Source organism: Carcharhinus amblyrhynchos, chromosome 4, assembly GCF_965287045.1.
Source record: "Carcharhinus amblyrhynchos chromosome 4, sCarAmb.v2.hapA, whole genome shotgun sequence".
In the NCBI taxonomy this organism is placed as follows: Eukaryota; Metazoa; Chordata; class Chondrichthyes; order Carcharhiniformes; family Carcharhinidae; genus Carcharhinus; species Carcharhinus amblyrhynchos.
In genome coordinates, this window is record NC_137327.1 from 22,163,552 (window position 1) to 22,190,500 (window position 26,949).

The following is a 26,949-nucleotide window of genomic DNA, read 5'->3' on the forward strand; positions in this document are numbered from 1 at the left end:
GTTAGACAAGTTGAGTGAGTGGGCAAATACAATGCAGTATAGTATGGACAAGTGTGAAGTTATCCACTTCAGTAGGCAAAGCATTATTTGAATGCTGATAGATTGGGAAATGTTTATGTACAAAGGGGCCTGGACTTCCATGCACACCAATCACTGAAAGCAAGCATGCAGATGCAAAAAAGCAGTAAGGAAGGCAAATGATATATTGGCCTTCACTGCAAGAGGATTTGAGTATAGGAACAAGATCATACTGCAGCTGTAGAGGGCCTTGCTGAGACATCTGGAGAACTGTGTACAGTTGCAATCTCCTTACCTAAGAAAGTGCAGCAAATCTTCACCAGACTGATTCCTAGGATTGTCATGGGAAGAGAGGTTGGGTCAACTAGGCCTATATTCACTGGAGTTTCGAAGAATGACAGGAAATCTCCTCAATTGACAGGGTTAGACAGACTGAATGCAGGGATGTTGTTCTCCCTAGCTTGGGTCTAGAGCAAGGGGTTATAGTGTCAGGATAAGAGATAGGCCAGTTAGGTCTGAGATGAGGAAAAATTTCTCCACTCAGGGCGATGAACCTACAGAAGCAGGAGTAGAGTGTTGAGATATAAAATCAGCCATGATCATATTGAATGGCAGATCAGGCTTGAGGGGCTGAATAGCCTCGTCGTGCTTGTATTTTCTGTGTTTCCAAAAATACTTCCCATTAGCTGATTGTACAAGGATTGGGAGACACAAATTTAATATTTTGGACAAGAGATACAAGGGGAATGTGAAGAAGTTTTAATGCAACGAGTGATGAACCCAAAATTTACTGTCCATGGGGTGGAAGAATAATTTCAAAAGAAAATCAGATGAATCGTTGAAGGAAATTAACATGCAGGGCTATAGGAACAGAGCAGGGGAATGATTGCTCCATGGGAGAGCATGGACTCAGAGAGCCAAATAACTTTGTTCTGTGATGTAAATAACACTGTGACTCTAAGTGCACATTCCAGCAGGGATTACTAGAGGGAGATTAGAATTCTACCTGATGTTTCTCCCCTTTTTGAAACCAAAACTTTTATTACCATTCAGCTGAATTGCTTCAACAAAACAGAAACTACAAGTTTAACGATTAACATTATTGTATTATAGAAGTGACAAAGTGAAACAGGTACATTTGTACATAACAGCAGGATAAGATGCTGTGTGTGATGAACTCATTAGACATCACCTCAAAAGATCACTCATTGTATGAATTCAAGATAACTGATTGAGTGCATGGTAAACGTTGTTATTCTGGTATTCATACTTCTCATCACTTTTGTATTTACAATTGCCTTAAAATAAAGGAACCTAATGAAACAGTTGATGTGATGCTGATGCAGAATGGAGAGTATGATGCCAATGTTAATCTTGGTTTGTACTGAGTGAGTCAATATCTGTCGTGACAATAGTGGCTCGCTCAGTTCCAAACTAAGCAGCAGAGAAAAAGTATAATTATTATTAGCTCTTAACTGCTATCCAGTGATGCTGCTACAAAACACATCAAACTAACTTACAATATATATCTCCCACTTGGCACAGCCTGCCAGCACATTATTTGGGCACAAAGAATTAAACTGGAATGAGATATTGAGGACTGCTGGCTCTAACCCAGCACAAATCACCACTAGGAAAGGAAGTACAAAACAAGGCATTTGGAGGAGGGAAGGTTGAAGAGGGTGGTGAAAGAGTGCATGAGAAGAGAACAAACAATAGTGAAAAATTGCCCTGGTAGAATCCTATGGTTTATTCCCAGAATTTCAAATGCAAAGAATTCTCAATTTCAGTGAGGCCATTAAAGAGTGACAATGGGAGTGGCCAGGTAATTTACACTAGGAAAGGAGAACAACAGGCTGAAAATTGTCAGATCAGCAAACAATCCATTCTGAGTCTCCCATTTATTTTCAAGCAAACAATTACAGAGCATATTGTCCAGCTGCACTGTTAAACAAGAAACATACATAGAATTGGAAAATGTCTGTGGCAATGGAACAGTTAATTCGAACCAACAGGTCCATGACACCTAATGCTCCACATGAGCCTCCTTCCACTCCTTCATTTAGCCCGATCAAGCATACTTCATACTCTCTTCTCTTCCTCAAGTTCTCCTTAGACATATCAAAGCTGATCAAAACTACTTCTTGTGGCAACAAATTCCATATTCTAACCATGTTCTGGGTAAAGGAGCTTCTCCTGAATTCCCTACTAGATGTGTAAATGGCTTTCTTATATTACCTCAATGCTGTTGAAAAGCCAAGGTGCACAAAATGAACCTGGAGTGTGAGGTACTTGTGGAAAAACAAATACTTCCAAAGGTCATAATGAGGCACACGAATTGAAACTCCAATGGAATAATCAGTGAGTGAATTCCACAGGCAGAATCTTCATTTTTAAAAATTTACATGTCTACAGAGCCCCCTCAACTCTGCTTATGATAATAGCACATTATCTGGGTACAAAGAATTAAACTGGGATGAGGTACATTGAATAAATCTACCCATGTTATTTTCAAGTAACAGAAACAGCTGCAGCCATTGCATATTTGCTTACTCTCAGCTTCTATATTTAACCTGTCTTCTTCAGCCTGCTTGTACTGCACCTCAAGATCACTGTCATCTGAATTCTGATGGCTCTGTTCCTTTCACATGGTTTCAACCAGTTTTTGTCTTCCAGAGGTTTAAGTTTCCAATCTCAATCTTGGCTTCCTCAGAAGATCTAAGGGTCAGTTGCCTTTATTCCCTATTATCCCTTTCCATTTTAGGTCTCAAAAAAAAAATGCGAACTTTGAAACTATGAATTTCAGCCACTTGCAATTCACAAAAAAAGTAACTCAAAAGTCCTATATAAATGCAAATAGTAATAGTGTAGTCAAAGGATGACTGGGGCCATTTTGGGATAATAAAGGAGACTTTCTTGGGAAGACAGTATGGCTGAGCTATTAAATGAGTTATCTGCATCAGACTAGTGGATGCTGCCAAGGTAGCAGTAAAGGAGAAAGCAGTAGCAATGTTGGATAGGATAAAAAGCTGCAGTACTTAAAAGATTAGCAGTTCTGAGAGAAGAAAAGTCACTGGTACAGATGGGATAAAACCTAGCTTACAAGAGGAAATAATTTCTGGATTGCTATTAGTCCAGTCTTATTCCACCACGACAGTCAAATTCATCACAAGTATCTGCATCGCACTGCAGCTGAAGTCTGCACACAGAGGTTCCACTAGATTCCAGACAGGACATTTACCAATCTCCAGAATTTTGCAATATATTGCTACTAGCCTTTATCTCAGATTAAATTTATTGGTGGCTGCTCTCCATTTTTGAAGTACTCCACATGAGGATTACAGTGCCAATTACTCCCACCAAAATTAAGTGCCAACAGATTTCTTTTGGTTATCCTTGATGAAGTCCATATGATGTTTCACCATTTTTTGGCTTAGTTTAACTGATCGACTTAATTTTGCCTTATTGGAACATTAGGTACTTGTGCTTCAGTATGCTATTGTTTAATACTACTTTGCTGTAAATAATGAGATTTGTTTTTAAATCATTGTATTTACGAGATGTTCCTTCCTCTCACATTATATTACAAAGCTGGTGTCAAAAGATCAGAACACAAAGTTTAATGACCAAGTTGGAAATATATTCTCTGCCTTCCTAAGAGTAAAAGCTCAGAATAAATCCCCTAATGCTCATGAGTAATGTAAAACACGTTTATATATTACATTTGATCATTAAACCATAACTTTATTATTTTTATCATATTACCAATTAAGACAGTCAATCCTGTGCGAAGCAAATATAACTGAAAAGTTATGTTAATACATGCCCATAAAAACTGCTCCAACGTTTGAGCACCATGCTACATCTACAGCATTTTAAATTGATACATTAAAAACGCTTGTTTGTTCTGGGATTATGAATAATGCTGGCCAGGATTTATTTATTGTCCATCCCATGTTGCCTGAAGGTCGTGGCCTTCTCCTTGAGCTGCCACAATCTCAGGAATGGTTACAGTGTTCCCAAAAGGATGTTAGATTCCTATGATCCACAAAATATTGCAGCGTTCATGGATATTCAAAGTTCTTTGACACCATTTCAAAATGAAGAAACCAGCTATGATCATCACTGAGATAAACAATCTTCATCAGGAAGAACAAACCATCAAGTGTTCTAAATCTAATAGTTTATACTATAAAAACATAAACATGACTTCAAAAATAACACTATGCAGAGAAATTATGCAGGGGAGTTGAATCTCAACATACAGGCTTACCATCACAGCTCAATTGAGAGAAATAACTTTCACTTTAGTCTAAGGCAAATATGATTCCAGCCATGAGAAGAAGAAAGATTTTTTTTTCAATTATCACTGAATACAAGAAATGAAATAGTGACTTCCATCAGAATCATGGTTAAATAATCACGATGATACGCATCATCGTAAAAGCGGTGACGATTCATGGTAACTGAATTAGTCTGCAGCCTAAGCCCAATTGCCCTTCGTACAAAAGTAAGGAGCAAAATGCAGTGTGGCCTGCTGAACAGAAGTTTCAAGTTTGGCACAAAATGACAGATCCCGTGACATTTTTTTCCATTAAATTACTGAAGGGTTAAAACTATTACTGCACATTTTGTTTCAGTATATGGGCCAACTTGTATTCACACAAACAATTGGAGACTAGAGTGAGGTTTTATTGCCAGAAGAAAAATAAATCAAAGAACCATTTTATGAACATATGTGAACAACAGTGAATTGAAGTACAATAAGCTTAGCAAGAGACGGTCAAAACTGTTTTAAAAATCCCTTAATGATTGCTGAAGAACGTCCCTTCAGATGAACAGAGTTATTGTTCATTCATGCTTCGAGACTATTTTAGGTGACTGTGTTGATAAAGTAAAACCACATCCTGTGGCTGGGGTGCCGAAGACGACTTTTTCTTCATATAGGTTGCTCAGATAACTAAATATTTTACTCATCCTCGGAAAAGGTTCCTTTATTTCCAAAATTATCATCTTATTTGGATTTGACATAACTAACTTTGAATCAGAAATTAAATATTCATTTGCAATTTTTATAATTTAAGCTCCTTTTAAAACACTATCATTTAATATTAACAAGTAACAAACCCAACATGCTGGTCAGTAGGTTGGCTGATTGTAATCAAGACAGCAAACCAGGCACTAGAATTATTTGGGTTAAAAATTGGTATTACTATTGAAAAACTTTGATGGATTTACAGCAGTGTGGCAAGTTAAAAAAAAGGAGTTAATTGGGCTCAAGAATGTTGATCATTTCCATCCCACTCCTGAGGTTTGAGTGAACCAACAAATCTCACTGAAGGTTCACGTTAGTAATGGGAACTTGCAAAGGGTCCAATAAAGATGACTGTTGTCCTTGGAGCAGCAACCCAGTAAGAAGCCAGCAATTTGGGAGAGCAATGGAAGGTTGATCCTTGAACTAATGATGGTGTAGTTAAGGGATTCAGTAGTAGGCAAGCAGGTGACGTGCTGAAGTTGAAGTAAGCAATCTCAACTACAGACGGGAGTGTACCTCATGACAGATGTGACTGAAGTTTTCTTCAGCAGAAGTTATTGAGCTTAACAGAACTTAAGCCCACTGCCAAGATCTTGGTCCAACATTAGGAAGGTCCACTGCAGAAACAATAATGGTCGGAGAGAACTCATAGCACATGTCACACTACAAACAGCTGTTTTTTAAATCTCTTTGAAGTTAATATTGATCAGAAGAAAAGTGCACATGAATCTACATTTACCTGTACAGAATATAAACAGAAAATATAAACTCTCACTTGGCAGGGCTCAAGATTTATTCCTCAGTTTAACTTCCAAGTGACACAGTGAATTTGCGAAAGCATATGGTAAATTATAACAAAATGTAATTCTTAAGAAAGAGTCTGTTCACAGCCTGAAATTCAACCCTCATCTGACACCACAATCTGCCTGCCATATGTGTTTAAACACGAAGAAAAAAAAGTTGGCTGTGATTCTGTTAATCCAGATATGCTGGAAGACAGGAAAGATTTCCTCCCCTTTCGCTATGAAACTGAATTGCGAACAATGATTATAATGTTACAATGAATCCACAATTCAGTTGACCAATAGAAAAGAGGAGGGTGAAATAAGAAGGTACATCTTTTTCTGAACAAAACTATTTTGTACAATTTTAAGACATTAAAAACCCCTCTAAGTCTTAGGTATGCTTATATTTAAATCTTGTTCAGAAAAGTAAAATATAACACTGGAAATCAAGTTACAGCATTTCAATCGTTTTGAGTCACTTGCATAACTTGACAGTAATGCTGCGACATGAGACTCAATAAACAAAGAGTTGAAGTTATGAATAAATTAAGGGATATTTTGGAACAGGGAAGATTAACATTGCAGTTTATAACTGTCCAACTTCAGTGTTTATGCAAAAAGCGCAGATGTTTATTTCACCATAGCATTACAGATTTAGTTAATATAGTACAATTCAGATTGTTGCCTCTAAGCAACTAAACTAGTTAGATTTTAAATTCTACAATTAAAAATTTGGTATCCAGACCCTCATTTAAATAGTGTTCAACACTTTGATTTACACTACTGCAGTTATAGAGCTGATTTTATAGGCCAATTATTTTCCATTATTGCCAGAATCACCCTTGAAATTAGATCTCCCTAATGTATGCACACATTAAAATAAGTATATGTTGTAGTAAAGTTACTAAATATGCCAGGCTGTGATGTAATAGGTTCCTCAAAAAGATTTGGTTGGTGTGAAGAACACGGCTAATGATAAGTGCCAAGTCATTTTCTGACATTTGTGTGGCACGATTGTTGCTTCAACCCATGCCTGGATATTGTCCAGGTCTTGCTGCATTTGAATATGGGCAACTTCAGTACCTGAGGAGATGCAAATGCTACTGAACATTGTTCACTGATGATTGCACATCCTCACTTCTGACCTTTTGAAACAAGGAAAGTCATTAATGAAGCAGCTGAAAATGGTTGGGCCTGGGACACAACCTGGAGGAACGCCTACAATGATGTCTTGAAAGTGAGATGATTAATCTCCAATGACCACAATCATCTTCCTTTGTGCTAGGTATGACTCAGAGTTAGTCAACTAGTGGAGAGTTCTCCCCAACGTCACCCCCAACGATTCTAATTGACTCCAATTTTGCTAGGGCTCTTTGATGCCACACTCGGTCATTTGTGGCCTTAATATAATAGAGAACATTACAGCGCAGTACAGGCCCTTTGGCCCTCGATGTTGCGCCGACCAGTGGAACCAATCTAATGACCCTCTAATCTAAACTATTCCAATATTATCCATATGTCTATTCAATAAAAAAGTCATTCTCACTTCACCTTTGGAATTCAGCTCTTTTGTCTAAGTTGAACCAAGGCTGTAATGAGGTCAGGAGCTTGTTGGTCCGGCACAACCCAAACTGAATGTTTATGAGCAAGTTGTTGCTAAGCAGGTGCCACTTGATCACACTGTTGATGACCCCTTCCATCATTTTACTGATAGTCAAGAGTAGACTGATGGGGCAGTAATTGGTTGAGTTGGATTTGCACTGCTTTTTACATACAGGACGTACTTCACCAATCTGACTGCTGCAGATGCATTTGTTCCTGACAGTATCAGTAAGAGTGACCATCACACAATCCTTGTGGATATGATGCACCAATTGTTGGATCACTTAACTCTATCATTTGCTGCTTATGCTGTTTGGTACACAAGTAATTGTGGCTTCAGTACAGCGTCACTTCAATTTTAGGTATGTGTGGTACTGCTCCTGGCATGCCTTATGAACTCTTCATTGAACCAGGGTTGATCTCCTGACTTGGTGGTAATGGTATAATGGGGGATATGCCAGGCCATGATGTAATATTCTGCTGTTGTTGACAGCCCACAGCACCTCATGGATGCCCAGTGTCGACTTGCCAGATGTCAGAAATGTATCCCTTTTAGCATGGTGGTAGTGCCACACATCACAATGGAAGATATCCTTAATGTCAACATGTGATTTTGTCTCCACATGGACTGTTCAGTGGTCACTCCTACCGATACTTACAAGGACTGTGCAGTGGTCACTCCTACTGATACTGTCATAGACAGAGATATCTGTGACAAGCAGGTTGGCGAGGATATGATCAAGTCCGTTTTTCCCTCTTGCTGGTTCCTTCGCCTGCCACAGTTCCAATCAAGCAGCTCAGTTGTTTTGGGCTCAGCCTGTGATGTTACTACTGAGCAATGCTTGGTGAGGGACACTGAAATCCCCCAGAGTACATTCTATAACCTTGTCACCCTCAGTGCTTCCGCCAAGTAGTGTTCAAAATGGAGGAGTACTGATTCATCAGCTGCATGGGGTGATGTGTGGTAAACAGGAGGTTATCTTCTCCAGTTTTGATCTGATTCCATAAAGGAGGACAGAAAAGATGTTTATATTCAAGGAAAGGTAAACTCAGTAGGAGTTTATTTTATTTGTTTATTCATCACAAGTAAGGCTTACATTAACATTGCAACGAAATTAGGGTCAAATTCCCCTAGTCGTCACACTCCGGCACCTGTTCGGGTCAGTGCATTTAACCAGCATGTCTTTCAGATTGTGGGAGGAAACCTGAGCACCTAGAGGAACCAGACAGACACGGGGAGACATGCAAACTTCACACAAAGAGTAACGCAAGCCGGGAATCGAACCCTGGACCCTGGCAGTACTAAACACTGTGCCACCAGTAAACTATCTTACTTTACTATCTTAGTAAAATAGTAAAGAAATTCCTCATCTCAGTCCTCAAATTCTGTCCCTTATTCTGAGACTATGTTCTATGGTTCCACGCATTCCAGTAAGAAGTCTCAACACCAGGTTAAAGTCCAACAGATTTATTTGGTAGCAAACGCCACTAGCTTTCGGAGTGCTACTCCTTTGTCAAGTGATGAAGGAGCAGCGCTCCGAAAGTTAGTGGCATTTGCTACCAAATAAACATGTTGGACTTCAACCTGGTGTTGAGACTTTTCACTGTTTAGCCCAGCCCAACACCAGCATCTCCACATCCCAGCCAGGGGAAGCATCCATGCTGTGTCTACCCTGTCAAGCCCTGTAAAAAAAATGTCTGAATGAGAATAATGGCATAGTTTATTTCATGAACCTTCATTGCACTCCCTTTATGAAAAGTAGATCCTTCCTTAGACAAGGAGGAGGAGGAGAAAAGAGAGGTTAGGAATTGCTCCATGTTGGGCGAGTGTGCAAAGTAAAGTGAAGCAGTTTTCAGTCAACCCAGAAAAGTGTCTTAAGTTTTTCAGAAAGCATGTTTGTTATAAAGTCCTAGAATGTTCCACAGCAGAATTGGAGCGAGAAGAGCCTTAGCATACATCTTCTCTAACAGTGGGTTGTGCCTTCTGGAAATATTACTGGAATTTTTTGTGGATTAAATATCAATAAAAACTCTTGCCTAAAGCTGTGTGTATTTGAGAGTCTAACCAAATAGAAATCCTTTTGTGGGGAATATTCTGAAAGACTAATTTTAACTGTATTTTGTGTGGATAAGTTTTTATTTGTTAATACTTGCTTCAACTTAATATTTAAAATCTCCAGAAGTGTTACTGGAATTTGTGGCTCCTGACTTCAGCGACATACCTTGTCTTACTAAAATACAAATAGTTGTGATGGCTTGCCACGTTTTACTTTGGGTTTTGTTTTGCACAGCACTTATCACCTGCCAGATCATAACAGTATGGTAAACAATATGGCTATGAGCAAAACATAAGAAATAGGAATCAGCCATTCGGCTCTTCAAGCCTGCTGCATCATTCAATGACATCATGACCAATCTTTGAGTTCAATACCATTTTCCTGCATTACCTCACATCCCTTCCATGTTTTTAAAACGTAGAAATCTAAATCTCAGTCTTGAACACAATGACTGAGTCTCTACAGCCTTGTGGAAATTAAAGAATCCAAAGACTGACCACCCTGAGTGAAGAAATTCCTCGTCTCTGTCCTTAAATGACCTGCCCCTTATTATGAGACTGTGTCCCATGGTTCTAGACATTTCAGTGAGAAGTCTCATACACCAGGTTAAAGTCCAACAGGATTATTTGGTAGCAAACGCCACGAGATTTCAGAGCGCTGCTTCTTCATCAGGCAAGTAGGAGTTCTGTTCATAAACAGGGCATACAAAGACACAAACTCAATTTACGGAATAATGATTGGAATGCGAATCGTTACAGCTAATCAAGTCTTAGAGGTACAGACAATGCGAGTGGAGAGAGCATTAAGCACATGTGAAAGATGTGTATTGTTTCCAGACAGGACAGTTAGTGAGATTTTGCAAGCCCAGGCAAGTCTCTTTCCTGTTGGCGAACATTTCAGCGGTCACGGGCATTCGGCCTCTGATCGTCGGGTAAGCGTTCTCTAAGGCAGCCTTCACGGCACACAACAGCGCAAGAGTCGCTGAGCAGAGGCTGATAGCCAAGCTCCGCACACATGAGGACGGCCCCAACCGGGATCTTGGGTTCATGTCACACTATCTGTAACCCCCACGACTTGCCTGGGCTTGCAAAATTTCACTAACTGTCCTGTCTGGATACAATACATATCTATCTTTTTAACCTGTGCTTAATGCTCTCTCCACTCATGTTGTCTGTACCTGTAAGACTTGATTAGCTATAAAGATATGTATCGTCTCCATGAGCTGTAACAATTTGCACTCCAATCATTATTCTGTAAATTGAGTTTGTGTCTTTATATGCCCTGTTTGTGAACAGAACTCCCACTTACCTGACGAAGGTACAGTGCTCCGAAAGGTAGTGGCACTTGCTACCAAATAAACCTGTTGGACTTTAACCTGGTGTTTTGAGACTTGTTGCTGTGTTTACCCCAGTCCAATGCTAGTATCTCCACATCTAGACATTCCAGCCAGGGGAAGTATACATCCTGCATCAACTCTGTTGTGCCCTGTAAAAACGTAATGTTTGAATGAGAATAATAGTGTAATCTATTTCATGAACCTTCACGGCACTCCCTCTTAAAAAAGTATATCCTTCATTAGACAAAGAGACCAAAACTGCACACAATATTCCAAGGTTCTATATAATTGCAGGATGACATCTTTCCTCCTATACTCAAATCCTCTTGCAATGAAGGCAACATACTATCTGTCTTCATAATTGCTTGCTGTACCTGTTGTAGAGGGATATTGCTAAATTGAGGGGGGAAAACCATGTCAAACGGGTTCTATGTAGGAAAGTTATGCAGTCATCTACTTCCGGCCCAAAAAAGAGGTTAGAGCATTCTTTCGAATGGCGAGAACCCGCAAACTGTGGATCAGCAGAAATGTAGAGGTCAGCAAAGATTATAGAACAGATGGAAAAGAAATTTAAACGCTAACAAAATGTCAGCCTTTAACTCAAGGGACTGGAGTACAAAGAGGTTAAAGTAATATTGCAGCTGTACAGAATCTTGTTTAGACCCCACCTGGAATGGTACATTCACTTTACACCTCAGGCTTTGGAAAAAGTGCAGGGCACATTCACCAAACTGATAGCAAGATTAAATGGGTTATATTATGAGGATAAATAAAAGATAGTCTTGGGTTGTTTTCCTTCCTTATAGAATTTTAAAGGGGTGATCTAATTGAGGTAGTTATGATGAACAAAAGGAATTAATGGATAGCCAGCGAGAGAGCCACACACAGACACACACCCCTAATTTCCTCTGGGAAGGAAGTCCAGGCCAATGAGCCATCACCTTAAAATTAAAACTAAACCATTCCAGGGGAAAGAGTAAGTGTATTAGGGTATAAAAGATGGTGAAAGTGTGGAACTTGACAGCTTTATACCATAAATAGGAATTACTGGCCAAGTCAATAGAAAATTTGAAACAAAACACAAGTTGTATTTATAACGTGGCTTGACCATTCAAGTCTCTGTAGGTATTTACCGGAGACACGAAGCCACAACAGGAGACTATCGCCAGCTTGTTTGAAGAGGTAGTTTTAAGAAACCTCTTAAAAGGAGGAGAGGTAAAGGGTTTAGTGAAGAAATGCTGGATATTACAGCTGCCAATAATGGAGAGATTCAAATCGGGGATGTTGAAGAGTCTAAGAATTGGATGAATGCAGATAGCGCTGTTGGAGAACGGAGATGGGAAGGTTGAGGCCACAGTGATTGGTTTTAAAATTCTCATCCTTGTTTTCCAAAGTGCTGCTTAACTAGAAGACAATTTAAGCTGGTGAACATGGCTACATAGGATTAGGAGAGAGTTTGAATAACGATAGCAGAGCTTTGAGTGACCAGGTTTACAAATGGCAAAAGATGGGAGATGAGTCAGAAGTGCAGTAATGAGGTTTTCAGTTGAAGTAAGGCAAAGTTGGGTAATGTACTATTTTGTCGATGGAGCAGTTGTGGTTGGAAACTTACCTCAGTCAAATATGAACACCATGTTATGAACAACATGGTTCAGCCTCAGAGTTGCCAGTGGAAAGATGGAGCTAGTGGCTATGAAATTAAATTTGTGTTGGGGGCCCCAAGCAATGGCTTCAGTTTTCCCAAAGGAGGAGTACATTAATTTGTTTTAGGCAGGCAGCGTTAACAGTTTGAGTGGGTAGTTAGCCATGACCTACTTGAGTCATGGCTTGGGACTAAAGAGCTGAATAGCCTCCTCTTACTTCTATTTTCCCACATCATCTGTTATCAGCAAGTGAAGAGAAAAATATATTCATAAAAATCACAAACTTGCCATTAAAGAACAGGCCAACAAAACTTGAATTGCAGGCTTACACAATAAAACCAAGTTGAGAACCTAAAAATCATTTTAATTAGAAAGAACAATAGCCTTGTCAGGTTTCTGATAGTGTCTCTCAACTACTCTGCTGTCTGCATCTAATGGAGCAGAGATTAAAATGTACTTTCAAAAAGCAATGTCTGCACAAGTAAAATACAGTAAGAAATGCGATCAATTGATTCGCAGTTCAACATACTGGCATACAAAGAATTATTTAAGCTGGGAATAGCTGTACAATTGTGAACTGCAATATGCATATATAGCCAGTTTTATACCATAAATAGGAATTACTGGTTAGGGGATTTCCTTTTGCAGGCCAAGTGTAACCTCCCCCTCTGAAAGATACAGCCTCTATAATTTAAGGAGTCCTTTAAAGGACTCTCTCATCAGGTAACACTTAGCAGGCTAACTAATGCACAAGGAGCTCCTATTCATCATGTTTCATGTACAAAGAAGAATTATTCGACAGTTAAGCTATGAAACACAGTAGCAAACTTGATAAACAAAGTTTCATATAACAGCAATATATTATTGAACATGGTAAGGTATTAACTTGGAGGGTGCACTGACAGTGTAGGAACTTAAAGATGTATACACTGTTTCCATCCAGCTATCTTCTTACTGGATGATCTGATACTGCAACCACTTAAACTCCCTCTGGGAATGGTGTCGCAATATACAACAGTACTATTTCACGAACTTACCCATTTATTTTGAATGTCTTCCTTTCCTGAATATTGACAGACTGTTACCCCATCAGAAGTACCATGTTCCACGAGAGGTTAAACCAACCTGAAAAACCCTTTTATGAACCATTGGCATGTCATGTCCCCTCAGCAGAGATAAAAATCTGAAGGAATTATTCAAAGCACAGCAGGGAGGTTCTCCTAACACTGTAGCCAAATTTTCCCTCAACCAATGCCAATATTATTTGGTCATTTCTTGAGTGGTACTTCGGATACAAATTGGTGCCACATTTCATAGATTAAAGCAGTGAATATACTTCAGAAGAATTTAATTGACTGATATTGACACTTGGGATATCATTGGGCCATGAAAGGTGCCACATGAACATTTTTTTCCCTCTTTCAGTGAAGGATCCAATTATATGGTGAGAACTACTACAGGTTTCACTATTCATGAATAGTTATAAACTTTGACCAAATACTGCCTTCCATGCAGCAAAGATCTCCTTTTAAACAATAAGTAGCCCTCTTTTACTTCTAGTCTGAAGTTAGAGTCAAGGCAGTCAACATTTAAGCATACCCCCAATATTAATGTCCCCTCAGACAATTGGTAACAGACTCAAGAGTCTCTCATCCACTTGACTACTGACTTGCTCAACTTGGCAATTGATGTGGAAAAGACTATTTGCATTTATTTAGAACCTTTCATGACCACAGATCTACCCAGAGTGCTTTACAGCCAATTAAGTACTTCTGAATTGCAGTCATTGTCATAATTTAAGAGATGCAGCAGCCAATTTGCATGACACAAACTCAAACAGTAAGCTCCCGCAAACAGCAATGTGATGATCACCAGATAATTCTTTTTGCTGATGTCGATTGAAGGATAAATGTTGGCCATGGCGAACAGGAAAGGAACCGCACAAGTTTGGCAAATTTAACTATCATGCATTGAATAGTGAACAATGCTATGGGAACAAATGTTTGTTTTCAGCCTGTATAAAAATAAACCTGAACTTTGAAACTAAATAACGTTATTAAGAAAGAACAAAGATGGTACAGAGAAAGAGAGGCAGCAGTATTTATAAGGAACAGACCTTGGAGACCATACAAATGAGATAGGGTGGGGTCATGTGTTCTACTGGCCACTTTTACAAATATTCTTGCATAGAAGATTGACTGCAAGGATGTTCACGAGATGGAATGTCACTGAAAGAAAGCTAAAAAATGGACAGCTTTGGGGAAGGTTCAAACTCTGATGGTTAAAACAAAGTAATCAGCACATTGTTAGATAATTCATTTTAAAGAGAAGCTTCGCAGGATTAAACCAAAATACAGCAGATGTTGGAAACCTGAACAACAAAACAATCTGGAGAAACTCAGTAGATCTGGCAGCATCTCTGGACAGAGAAACAGTTTAAAGTTTTGAATCCTGTGAGAAAAACAAACGTATTTTTGAGGGATTTATAATTGTGTGTAGTCTTAAGTGAGTTTAATTTAATGTCTCTGTGCCTGGGAGGGTAAAACCTATAATTAGATTCACGTTGGACAAAGGTATTTGTATGTGTGGCCATTGGTTTCAATTCCAACTGTGATTCTATTATGCTTTGAAAGGGCTACAGTGTGAAGAATAAATAGACCAGAAGTACGTGGGCTTTGCTTAGCAACTGGAGGCCTCTTTTAATGGTGGAAAAGCTTTGGGTTTTAGTTTTAGCTGGATATATTGTTATGGCTCAGCTCAGAAACTCCAAAGTGTTTTATGAATCATAAATTCCACATTTTGAATTAGGCTAGGATAAGCATGAGACACTTTCACTTCAGGTATAATTCAATAGACCAACTAGGGAGCTTTTATCCAACAAAATTTATTTAAGAATATAGTTGAAGTGTATAATAATACAATTTGCAAGAACTTTTATCAGTTGTAAACAAGAAAACAACCACTACAATGTGTAACTCATAATGAATATCTCAAAGTGTTCCAATTGAAACCATAACTCCATAGACAACAAAACCCCTTTTCACAGGTTAACACAGCATAGGCTGCTGCTCACATGATAATGGAAATTTGAGTCCCTTGGTTGAAGTCTTCTCCAGATTCACTCCAAGCAGTTTGAAGACGAGACAGCTTGCCAAAGCATGAGAAACATTCTGGTCCAGTCCACAAGAACAGATTTTCTACTCCAGGAAGGCTTTCAACTAAACAGCAGAATTTCCCAAAACCAGGGAGATAGGGAAAGTCTTTTATGCCAGGGTTACATTCTGGAATCTTCCTGTCCAGCTTTTTTTTTAAACTTATTAACAGGACATGTGCATTGCTGGTTGGCCAGCATTTATTGCCCATCACTAGTTGCCCAAGGGAACTAAGAGTTAACCACATTGCTGTGGTGCTGGAGTCACATGTAGGCCAGACCAGGTAGGACAGCAGATTTCCTTCCCTAAAGGACATTAGTGAACCAAATGGGTTTTTCTGACAATCGACAATGGTTTCATGGTCATCGGTAGATTCTTAAATTCCAATTATTTTTTATACTGAAGTCAAATTCCACCATCTGCTGTGGCAGAATTCGAACCCACGTCCCCAGAACATTAGCTGAGTTTCTGGATTAATCATCCAGCGATAATACCACTAGGCCATCACCTCCCCAACAGTTATATCAAGTAAGATTGTAACAGTCCATATGACCCTTCTTTAGAACTGGAGAATGATAATATGGACTCAAAACATTAATCGTGTTTCTCTCTCCACAGATACTCTCCGAACGGCTTCACAGGATAGTATGGTACAGTAAGAATGCAGCCCAAGTTCATCTCCTGAAAAGAGTTCTAAAAAAATTGAAAACATCAGAAATTTTCACTGCAGTCAAGAGGGCTCCTGACAATGCATTGGAAGATCACCGTAACTAATTGAAGCTGGCCACTTCAGGGTGATTGAATGACTAATTATAGTTAACATTTATGCATTCTGACACTAGAAACAGTTGAAGCATTTATTTGCTGGGAGTAGAGCAATGAAATACTTTGATTAAAATATTTTCTTTTCTTCCTCAATGTGTTAAATGGAAATCATTTTCAACGTGCCAATTTTATACCCAAGATGTATATCAAGCATGATCTTTTCAGTCTTTAATTTCTCTTGGATTCTGTGGGCCAAAAACAAATTACAGGCCTTAAATGAACCTGAAGCTCATTCTTCTTCAAAATAGTGCCACAGGATCTTCAACACCCACCTGAGGGAGAACATAAAGCCTCAGTTTGGGCTGTGTTGATTTGTGCCTCAACATGAGGGAGAGCATTTCCTGCATATGCTCAGTGTCAGTCACAGCCAGTCTCTGACTTTCTTCATTTGCAAGCATCATATAGACACCCTAAATTAAATTCAGAATTGGAAAATGAAACTTGGCATGAGGGAATAAATTAAACATGCTCTCTGACTAATCCCCAAGATGCTCATTTGTCAATCATTACAATTTTTAAAATTTTCAGATATAGTGGGGTATTGCTTTCATGTGACTTTTTATAGATTATATCAAAAAAATCTATTCTATTTTGGACAAATGGGCATCATCTTTGGTAACTAAAGAAACAAGATTAAATTAAACTAATCATTGCCAAAATTGAGGTTTTAGACAGTGACTCAGGGCTCAAGAACCCCAATAACTACCAACTGAGATAGCCAGGAATTACCTCCATAAAGCTTTTCCAATTTGCTTCAGAACACTTACTCCATTTTGTACATCTGTGATGCATTGTAAATTCAGCAAGTGCACCCCCAATAATAAAGCAGAAATCTCTAGTGGGAATTGATGCTCTCCTGCCACTGAAGGAAAAGGCATGAGGGTCAGCTGCACATGTACCAGCAGCTACTGTGCTCAAGCAATGTGCCTCAGTTATCTACTGTTAGTCATTTATATTGATGATTTGGATGAGAAATTAGGAAGCATGGTTACTAAGTTTGCAGATGACACCAAGATTGGTGGCAATAGTGGAAAGTGAAGGTGGCTACCTTGGATTGTAATGGGATCTTGATCAATTGGGTCAGTGGGCTGACAAATGGCAGATACAGTTTAATTTAGACAAATGCGAGGTGATGCATTTTGGTAGATCAAACCAGGGCAGGACTTACTCAGTTAATGGCAGGGCACTGGGGAAAGTTATAGAACAAAGAGAGCTGAGGGTACAGGTTCATAGCTCCTTGAAATGGAGTCACAGGTGGACAAGTTGGTGAAGGAGGCATTCAGCATGCTTGGTTTCACTGGTCGGAACATTGAATACAAGAGTTGGAACGTCTTGTTGAAGTTGTACAAGACATTGGTACAGTCACACTTGGAATACTGTGTACAGTTCTGGTCACCCCGTTATAGAAAAGATATTATTAAAATAGAAAAAGAGTGCAGGAGAGATTTACTAGGGTGCTACCAGGACTTGATGGTTTGAGTTATAAAGGAGAGGCTGGATAGACTGGGACTTCTCTCTCTGCAGCACAGAAGGCTGAGGAGTGATCTTATAAAAGGTATACAAAATAATGAGGAGCATAGATCAGATAGCTAGTCAATATTTTCCCAAAGGTAGGGGAGTCTAAAACTCAAGGACGTAGCTTTAAGGTGAGAGGGGAGAGATACAAAAAGATTCAGAGGAGCAAGTTTTTCACAGAGGGGAGAGTGTGTCTGGACCGAGCCGTCAGAGATAGTAGTGGTGGCAGGTACAATTTTGTCTTTTAAAAAGCATTTAGAGTGTTATATGGGTAAGATGAGAATAGAGGGATATGGGGCAAATGTGGGCAATTGAGATTAACTTGGTGATTAAAAAAAAAGGGTGGCATGGACAAATTGGGCCAGTTTCAATGCTGTAAACCTCCATGACTAAGTGCAACCATTACTGACACATTTTCAAACAGTGGTAGGAGTTATAGTGCTAAGCTAAGCAATTCATCTAAAAAACGACAACTCTGACAGTGCACCGCTGGAGTGTCAGCCTTGATTTTTTTTCACCTCAAGTCCTGGAGTGGGATTTTAATCTGCAATCTGCCTACTCAGAAACAAATGTGCTACTGACTGATTCACTGTTGGCACTAAACAGTTACATGGAAGAGACAAATAAAAATAGTTGGCTACTATTTAAACTTTCAGCTCATGCCAAAATAAATGCAACTCCCGAGGTCCCTCTCATAAACATTACGAACACAGCTCCTGCACTGTTAAAGTACCTTGGTGCTTTTTTAAAAATATTCTTTCATAGGATGTGGGTATCGCTGGATAGGCCAGCATTCCTCATTGCTCTCAAGAGGATATGGTGAGCTTTCTTCTCGAACCATTGCAGTCCATGTAGTGTAGGTGCATCCACAGTGCTGTTAATGGGTCTCAGGATTTTGACCAAATGACAGTAAAGCAATGGCGTTACAGTTCCAAGTCAGGATGCAAATTTGTGAGTGATGTCATCCCTATGCATACGCTGCCCTTATACACCTAAGTGGTAAAAGTTGGGGCTTTGGAAGGTGCTGTTGAAGGAGTCTTGCGAATATATGGTGCACTCTGCTGCCATTGTGCAGTGGTGGGTAGAGTGAATGTTTAAGGTGGTGGATGAGGTGTCAATCAGATAGGCTGTTTTTCTTCCTGGATGCTGTTGAGCTTCTTCAATGTTGGAGCTGCACTTATCCAGGTGTGAAGAATATTCCATATTTCTCCTGACTGATGGGGCTGTGGGGTATTTGCAGAATTGTAACAGCACAGAAGCACTAGCTGTTCAAACGAGCAATTCAGCTTGTGGCATTCCCCACCTTCTCCACATAACACTATCTTCTTCCCATCAGATAATGGTCTAATTCCCTTCTGAACGTTTTGCTTGAATCTGCCACAACCACACTCTAAGACGGTGCATTCCAAACCCCAATCACACTTTAAAAAAAAAGTCTTCTCATATCACTTTTGGTTTTTTTTATTAATTACTTTCAACCGTGTCCTCTCATTCTGGATCCTTTCACAAGCGGGAATGGGTTTTCTCTATCTTGTCTGTCCAGACCCCTCGTGAATTTGAATACCTCTGTTAAATCTCTTTTCAATCTTTTCCTCAAGGACAACAGTCCAAACTTCAAAACTGAAGTTTCTGATCCCTTCTTGTCAATGTCATCTGCACATTCTTTAATCCCTTCACATCCTATCTAAAATGGAGCACCCAGAACTGGATGCAATACTCCAGTTATAGAACATAGAACATAACAGCACAGTGCAGGCCCTTCGGCCCTCAATGTGTGCCAAGCTATGTCCAATCCCAAGATTGGGCTGTCTCCTCCCAATCATTCTGGTGTGCTCCATGTGCCTATCCAATAACCGCTTGAAAGTTCCTAAAACGTCCGACTCACTATTACAGCAGGCAGTGCATTCCACATCATTCTCTGAGTAAAGAGTCTACCTCGGACATCCCTCCTATATCTCCCACCATGAACTTTATATAGTTATGCCCCCTAGTAACAGCTACAGCCACCCGAAGAAATAATCTCTGCACGTCCACTCTATCAATCCCTCTCATCATCTTATAAACCTCTTTTTAGTCGCCTCTCATCCTCCTCTGCTCCAAAGAGAAAAGCCCCAGCTCCCTCAACCTTTCCTCCTAAGACCTACCCTCCAAACCAGGCAGTGTCCTGGTAAATCTCCTCTGCACTCTCTCCAATGCTTCCACATCCTTCTTATAGTGAGGTGACCAGAACTGAACACACTATTCTAAATGTGGTCTCACCAACATCCAGTATAGTTGCAGCATAACCCCATGGCTCTTAAACTCAAACTCCCTGTTAATAAACACTAACACACTATAAGCCTTCTTCACAGCTCTATCCACTTGAGTGGCAATCTTCAGAGATCTGTGGATATGAACCCCAAGATCTCTCTGTTCCTCCACATTCCTTAGAAACCTGCCGTTGACCCTGTAATCTGCATTCAAGTTTGTCCAACCAGAATGAATCATCTCACATTTATCAGGGTTAAACTCCATCTGCCACTTTTCAGCCCAGCTCTGCATCCTTTCAATGTCTCTTTGCTGCCTGCAAGAGCCCTCCAGTTGAGGCCAAACTAGTGACTTACACAAATTCAACATCACCTCCTTTCTCTTGTATTCTATGCCCCAATTAATACAGCCGCTGCACTCTCAACGCTGGTTGGATAAGTGTATGTTTATGCACTTATACACCCAGCTTCCTCTGCTTCTGCACCCCATTCAGAGTTGCATTGATAATTTCTTTCCATGTTCTTCCTACTAAAATTATTCAATATTGAACTTCATTTGCCACCTGTCTGCTCACTTAACCAACTTGTCCATGTCCCTTGAAGTTTTCATTTGATTTATTGTGACATGTATTGGGATACAGTCAAAAGTAATGTTTCTTGCACACTATACAGACTAAACATACCATTCATAGAGTGTGTAGGGGAGAAGGAATGTGTGCAGAATATAGTGTTAGTCACAAATAGGGTGAAAGATCAGCTTAATATATGGTAGGTGTTGCCTGCCACACAGTCTGTTTTAACCCTTATACGGTGGACAAATAACTCAGTAGATGTCTTATTAGTACAACCAATATTTATTTAAACCCACACAATAAGTTATCTTACAGAAAATACTAAAATTCAAGTCCAATACAAGACCTTGACTTAACTTTGCGTGACTGGCAAGTGCCCAAGCAGATATTGGCCTTTATCTATGTGGTCTCAGTAGTTGTTTGCGTAGTCTGGCTCTGGTCTTCCCTCCTTCTCGGGTGTGGTGGCTCTCCTCGTGCTGGTTGTCGCTGGCAATGGTCACTATTGTTGTAGCTCATTCGGAGAGGGAGAGGGAGAGGGAGAGGGAGAGGGAGAGGGAGAGGGAGAGGGAGAGGGAGAGGGAGAGGGAGAGGGAGAGGGAGAGGGAGAGGGAGAGGGAGAGGGAGAGGGAGAGGGAGAGGGAGAGGGAGAGGGAGAGGGAGAGGGAGAGGGAGAGATTCCTGGTTGCGCAGCACCCTTTATACCCCATTTGGTTTCACGTCCCTTTTGGCATTGCCAATCAATTGATCATGGCTTGATCCCCCTGACCGATAAGAATCCAATCAGGTGCTGCCACACTGATCTCTGGGTGTGCCCCCATGTCTGTAATGCTGGAGGCACACAGGTCACATACCTCCCTCCTAAATAAGGGGTGACGGTGCCCTTATGTGTGGTACACAGCGCAGCGTGACCAGAAAGTCTCTTTCATCCTGGAGATGAAACAAGCCAGTGTGACTATAAAGTCCCTTTCATCCTGGAGATGACCCATATCCTGTTTATTCACTCTGTTTGTCTTTAAACTGCAGCCTGTTGGTTTAGTTTCTTGCCTAATTGTCCCAGAATGTTTTACAAAATGCCATTTTATATGGCCCATTTGGCCACAGTAGGTCCACTGAAAACTCTGATGGCAGCAGGGAAGAAACTGTTCTCGAGTCGGTTGGTACTTGATATAAGGCTTTTGCATCTTTTTCCTGATGGAAGAAGGTGGAAGTGTGTGTTCGGAGGGCGTGAGGTCCTCGGTTATGCTGGCTTCAATGTTGGAGCTTCATGTGGGTGCAACTAGACTGCATGATTTTTTGAGGCAGCGGGAAGTATAGACAGAATCTGTGGATGGAAGGCTGCTTTGCGTGATGGACTGGGCTACATTCACAACCCTTTGTAATTTCTTGCTGTCTTTGTTACAGCAAGAGCCATACCAAGTTGTGATACATTCAGAAAAGATGATTTCTATGGTACACCTAGAGAAATTTGAAAGAGTTGTCGCAGACATGATGAATTTCCTTAGCCTCCTGAGAAAGTAGAGGCATTGGTGGGCTTTCTGATTTGGACACCTGGAAGCTTGAAGCTGTGGACCATTTCTACTTCACCACTATTGATGTAAACGGGGCATATCCTTACTACGCTTCCTGAAGTCGATGACTATCTCCTTCATCTTAGTGACATTGTGGGAAAGATTGTTGTCATACCATTGGACCAAGTTCTACACTATCTTTCTCATCATTAACAATGCTTCCCAGTTTTCTATCATCTATAAACTTCAAAATTTTGCCCTGTGCACCATGATCTAGATGATAGAATCACAGAAAAACTACAGCACAAACAGGCCCTTCGGCTCACAAGTTGCGCCAATCTTATCTCTACCTACTAGGCTTACCTATAACCCTCAATCCTATTCAGTCCCACGTGCCCATCCAGAAGTCTCTTAAAAGACCCTATCGAATTTGCCTCCTCCACCACCGACGGTAGCCGATTCCACTCACCCACCACCCTCAGTGAAAAACTTACCCCTGATATCTTCTGTACCTACTCCCCAGCACCTTAAACCTGTGTCCTTTTATGGCAGCCATTTCAGCCCTGGGGAAAAGCCTCAGATTCCACCTGATCAATACCTCTCATCATTTTATACATCTCGATCAGGTCCCCTCTCATCCTTCATCTAAGGAGAAAAGATCGAGCTCTCTCAATCTATCCTCATAAGGCATGCCACCATATCCAGGTAACATCCTTGTAAATCTCCTCTGCACCCTTTCTATGGCTTCCACATCCTTCCTGTAAAGAGGCGACCAGAACCGAGCACAGTTCTGCAAGTAGGATCAGACCAGGGTCTTATACAGCTGCAGCATTCTCTCACGACTCCTAAACTCAATTCCTCGGTTGATGAAGGCCAGTACGCCCTACGCCTTCTTAACCACATCCTCTACCTGCGAAGCCGATCTGAGAGTCCTTTGCACCCGGACCCCAAGATCATTCTGATCTTCCACACTGCCGAGAGTCTTACCCTTAAAATTATATTCCTTCATCCCATTTGACCTGCCAAAGTGGACCACTACACATTTATCCGGGTTGAAGTCCATCTGCCACTTCTCCGCCCAGTCTTGCATCCTATTTATGTCAAGCTGCAACTTCTGACATCCCTCCAAACTGTCCACAACACCTCCGACCTTCGTGTCATCTGCAAACTTACAAACCCATCCCTCCACTTCCTCATCCAGGTCATTTATAAAAAATCACAAACAGCAAGGGTCCCAGAACAGATCCCTGGGGCACTCCACTGGTGACCAACCTCCATGCAGAAAAAGACCCATCTACAACCACTCTCTGCCTTCTGCGAGCAAGCCAGTTCTGGATCCACAAAACAACGTCCCCTTGGATCCCATGCCCCCTCACTTTCTCAATAAGCCTTGCATGGGGGACCTTATCGAACACCTTGCTGAAGTCCATAAATCCACATCCACTCTTCCTTCATCAATGCATTTAGTCACATTTTCAAAATACTCAATCAGGCTCGTAAGACACAATCTGCCTTTAACAAAGCCATGCTACTTTTGATCATACTATACTTCTCTAAAATGTTCATTAATCTGGTCTCTCAGGATCTTTTCCATCAACTTACCAACCACTGAGGTTAGACTCACCAGTCAATAATTTCCTGGGCTACCTCTATTCCCTTTCTTGAATATAAGAACCACATCCGCAATCCTCCGGAACCTCTCCCGTCTCCATCGATGATGCAAAGATCATTGCCAGAGGCTCTGTAATCTCTTCCCTCGCCTCCCACAGTAACCTGGGGCACATCCCATCCGGTCCCCAGCGACTTATCTATCTTGATGCTATTCAAAAGCTTCAACACATCCTCTTTCTTAGTGTCCACACACTCAAGCTTTTCAGGCCGTCGCAAGCCTGCACTACAACCACCAAGACCTTTTTCCACCATGAATATCAAAGTAAAGTATTCATTGAGCACCTGTGCTATTTCTACCGGTTCTATACAAACATTCCCACCATCACATTTTATAGGTCCTATTCCTTCGTATCTCATCCTTTTACTCTTCACGTATTTGTAGAATGCCTTAGGGTTTTCCTTAATCTTACTTGTCAAGGCCTTCTCATGACCCCTTCTGGCTCTCCTAATTTCCTTAAGTTCCTTCCTACAAGCCGTATACTCCTCTAGATCCCTCACATTACCTAGCTCCCTGAACGTCTTGTACGCCTTTTTCTTTTTGACTAGATTTATTACAACTTTCATGCACTATGGTTCCTGTAACCTACTATCCTGTCTCATCAGAACGTTGTCGGGCACAACTCCAGACAAACATACCTTGAAAATCTGCTACCTTACTTCAGTACATTTCCCCGAGAATACCGCCTTCCAATTTACATCTCTAATTTCCTGCCTGATGGCTTCATATTTCTCCCTACTCCAGATAAACACTTTCCTAGCTCGCCTGATCCTATCCCTCTCCAACGCTAGCGTAAAGGAGATAGAGTTATGATCACTAGCCCCAAAATGCTCTCCCGAGAGATCTGACACCTGTCCAGGTTCATTACCCAATACCAGATTGAGTACAGCCTCTCCTCTTGTAGGTTTACCCACATACTGTGTCAGGAAACCCTCCCGAACACTCCTAACAAACTCCTCCCCATCCAAACCCCCTTACCCTAGGGATATTCCAATCAATATTTGGGAAATTAAAATCTCCCATCACAACAACTCTGTTATTATAGCATCTCTCCAGGATCTGTTTCCCTATCTCCTCCGCAACAACCCTGTTACTACTGGGTGGCCTATAGAAAACACCCAGTAAAGTCACTGACCCCTTCCTGTTCTGAACTTCCACCCACAGAGACTCCGTAGACAATCCCTCCACGGCATCCACCTTCTCAACAGCCATGACATTATCCTTGATCAACAGTGCCACTCCACCACCTCTCTTGCCTCCCTCCTGAAACCTGGCACGTGAAGTATCCAGTCCTGTCCCTGAGACATCCAAGTCTCTGTGATGGCCACCACATCACATTTCCAAATAGCGATCCATGCTCTAAGCTCATCCACTTTGTTCACCACACTCCTAGCGTTAAAATAGACACATCTCAAACCCTCAGCCTGACAGCTCCCCTTCTCCGTCACCTGTCTATCCTCCCTCCTACACTGTCAACAACCCCCCTCTAACCGCCTCGCTCCCAGTCACTTCATATTGATTCCCTCCCCACAACTATTCTAGTTTAAAGTCTCCCCAGTAGCCTTAGCCAGCCTTCCTGCCAGGATATTGGACCCCCTGGGATTCAAGTGCCACCCGTCCTTTCCGTACAGGTCACACCTGCTCAATGTGTGAGGTCCCAATGATCCAGGAACCTGAATCCCTGCCCCCACTCCAATCCCTTAGCCACGCATTCATCCTCCACCTCATTCCATTCTCGCAGCAAAGGCATTCCCAAGATTACTACCTTTGCATTCCTCCTTCTCAACTGTCTACCTAACTCCCTATATTCTCTTTTCATGACCCATTTCCCTTTTCCTACCTATGTCAGTGGTACCAATATGTACCACGACCCCTGGCTCCTTTCCCTCCCACTCGAGGATTTCTGGGACGCCACCAGAAACATCCCGGATCCCGGCACCAGGAAGGCAAACCACCATGAGATTCCCATCTGCCTCTGCAAAATCACCTGTCCAACCTCCTCACTGTCGAGTCCCCTCTAGATCATTGCTGAGAGGATGTTTCCCCTTGTAGGGGAAGTCTAGAACTAAGGAATACAGTTTAAAAAAAAAGGTCTCCCATTTAAGACTGAGATGAGAAGTTTTTTTCCCTCTCAGAGTGCTACTTGTGGAATTTTCTTCCTCAGAACGCAGTGGAGGCTCCGTCATTGAATTTATTCAAAGCTGAGTTAGACAGATTTTTGATTGACAAGAGGGTTGAGGTTTGTGGGGAAGCTGGGGACAGACAGGAAAGTGGAATGAGGTCACAACCAGATCAGCCAAGATTTTATTGAATGACATAGAACAGGTTTGAGGGGTTGAATGGACTACTCCTGCTCTTATAGCCCCACTGTGCTCTTGCCACTCACACTGGTCTTGTCAAAAGAGAAGCCAACCATGTCTCCAAGATATTCCATCATATCGTCACTGAATCCATCACTATTAAAATCCTGTAGGGTTACCATTGACCAGAAACTTAAATAGACCAGCTGTATAAATAGCATGGCTACAAGAGCATATCAGAAGTTGGGAATTCTGTGGTAAGTGACTCACCTCCTGCATCCTTCAGTCTATCCACTGTCAACAAGGCTTGAGTCAGGAGTCTGACGGAATACTCTTCACTTGCCTTTGAGTGTAGCTACAACAATAGTCAAGAAGTTCACCACCATGCAGGGTAAACCAGCCTGCTTGATTGACACCACGTTCACCAACTTAAACACTGGCTGCAGAATTCCCAACTTCTGACTTATTCTTGTAGCCACAGAATTTATATGGCTGGTCCAGTTCAGCTTCTGGCCAATGGTATCCCCCAGAATATTGACAGTGAGTTTCAGTGGTGTAATACCACTGAATATCCAGAGGTTTATGTCCATAATTCTCAAGTTCCTGACCTCAGTACATTTGTCAAGGAGATATGTGGAGCTATTATCATAACCCATAAAGCAAATGAACATTTGTTAAAAAAAACT

At 41.1% G+C, this 26,949-nt stretch overlaps 1 protein-coding gene across 3 annotated transcripts in view; it reads right to left on the reverse strand.

Moving 5' to 3' along the window:
* Positions 1-26,949, reverse strand: part of wwp2 (WW domain containing E3 ubiquitin protein ligase 2) — a 214,609-nt gene that overhangs the window by 144,014 nt on the left and 43,646 nt on the right. The gene's annotated exons all lie outside the window — the stretch shown is intronic.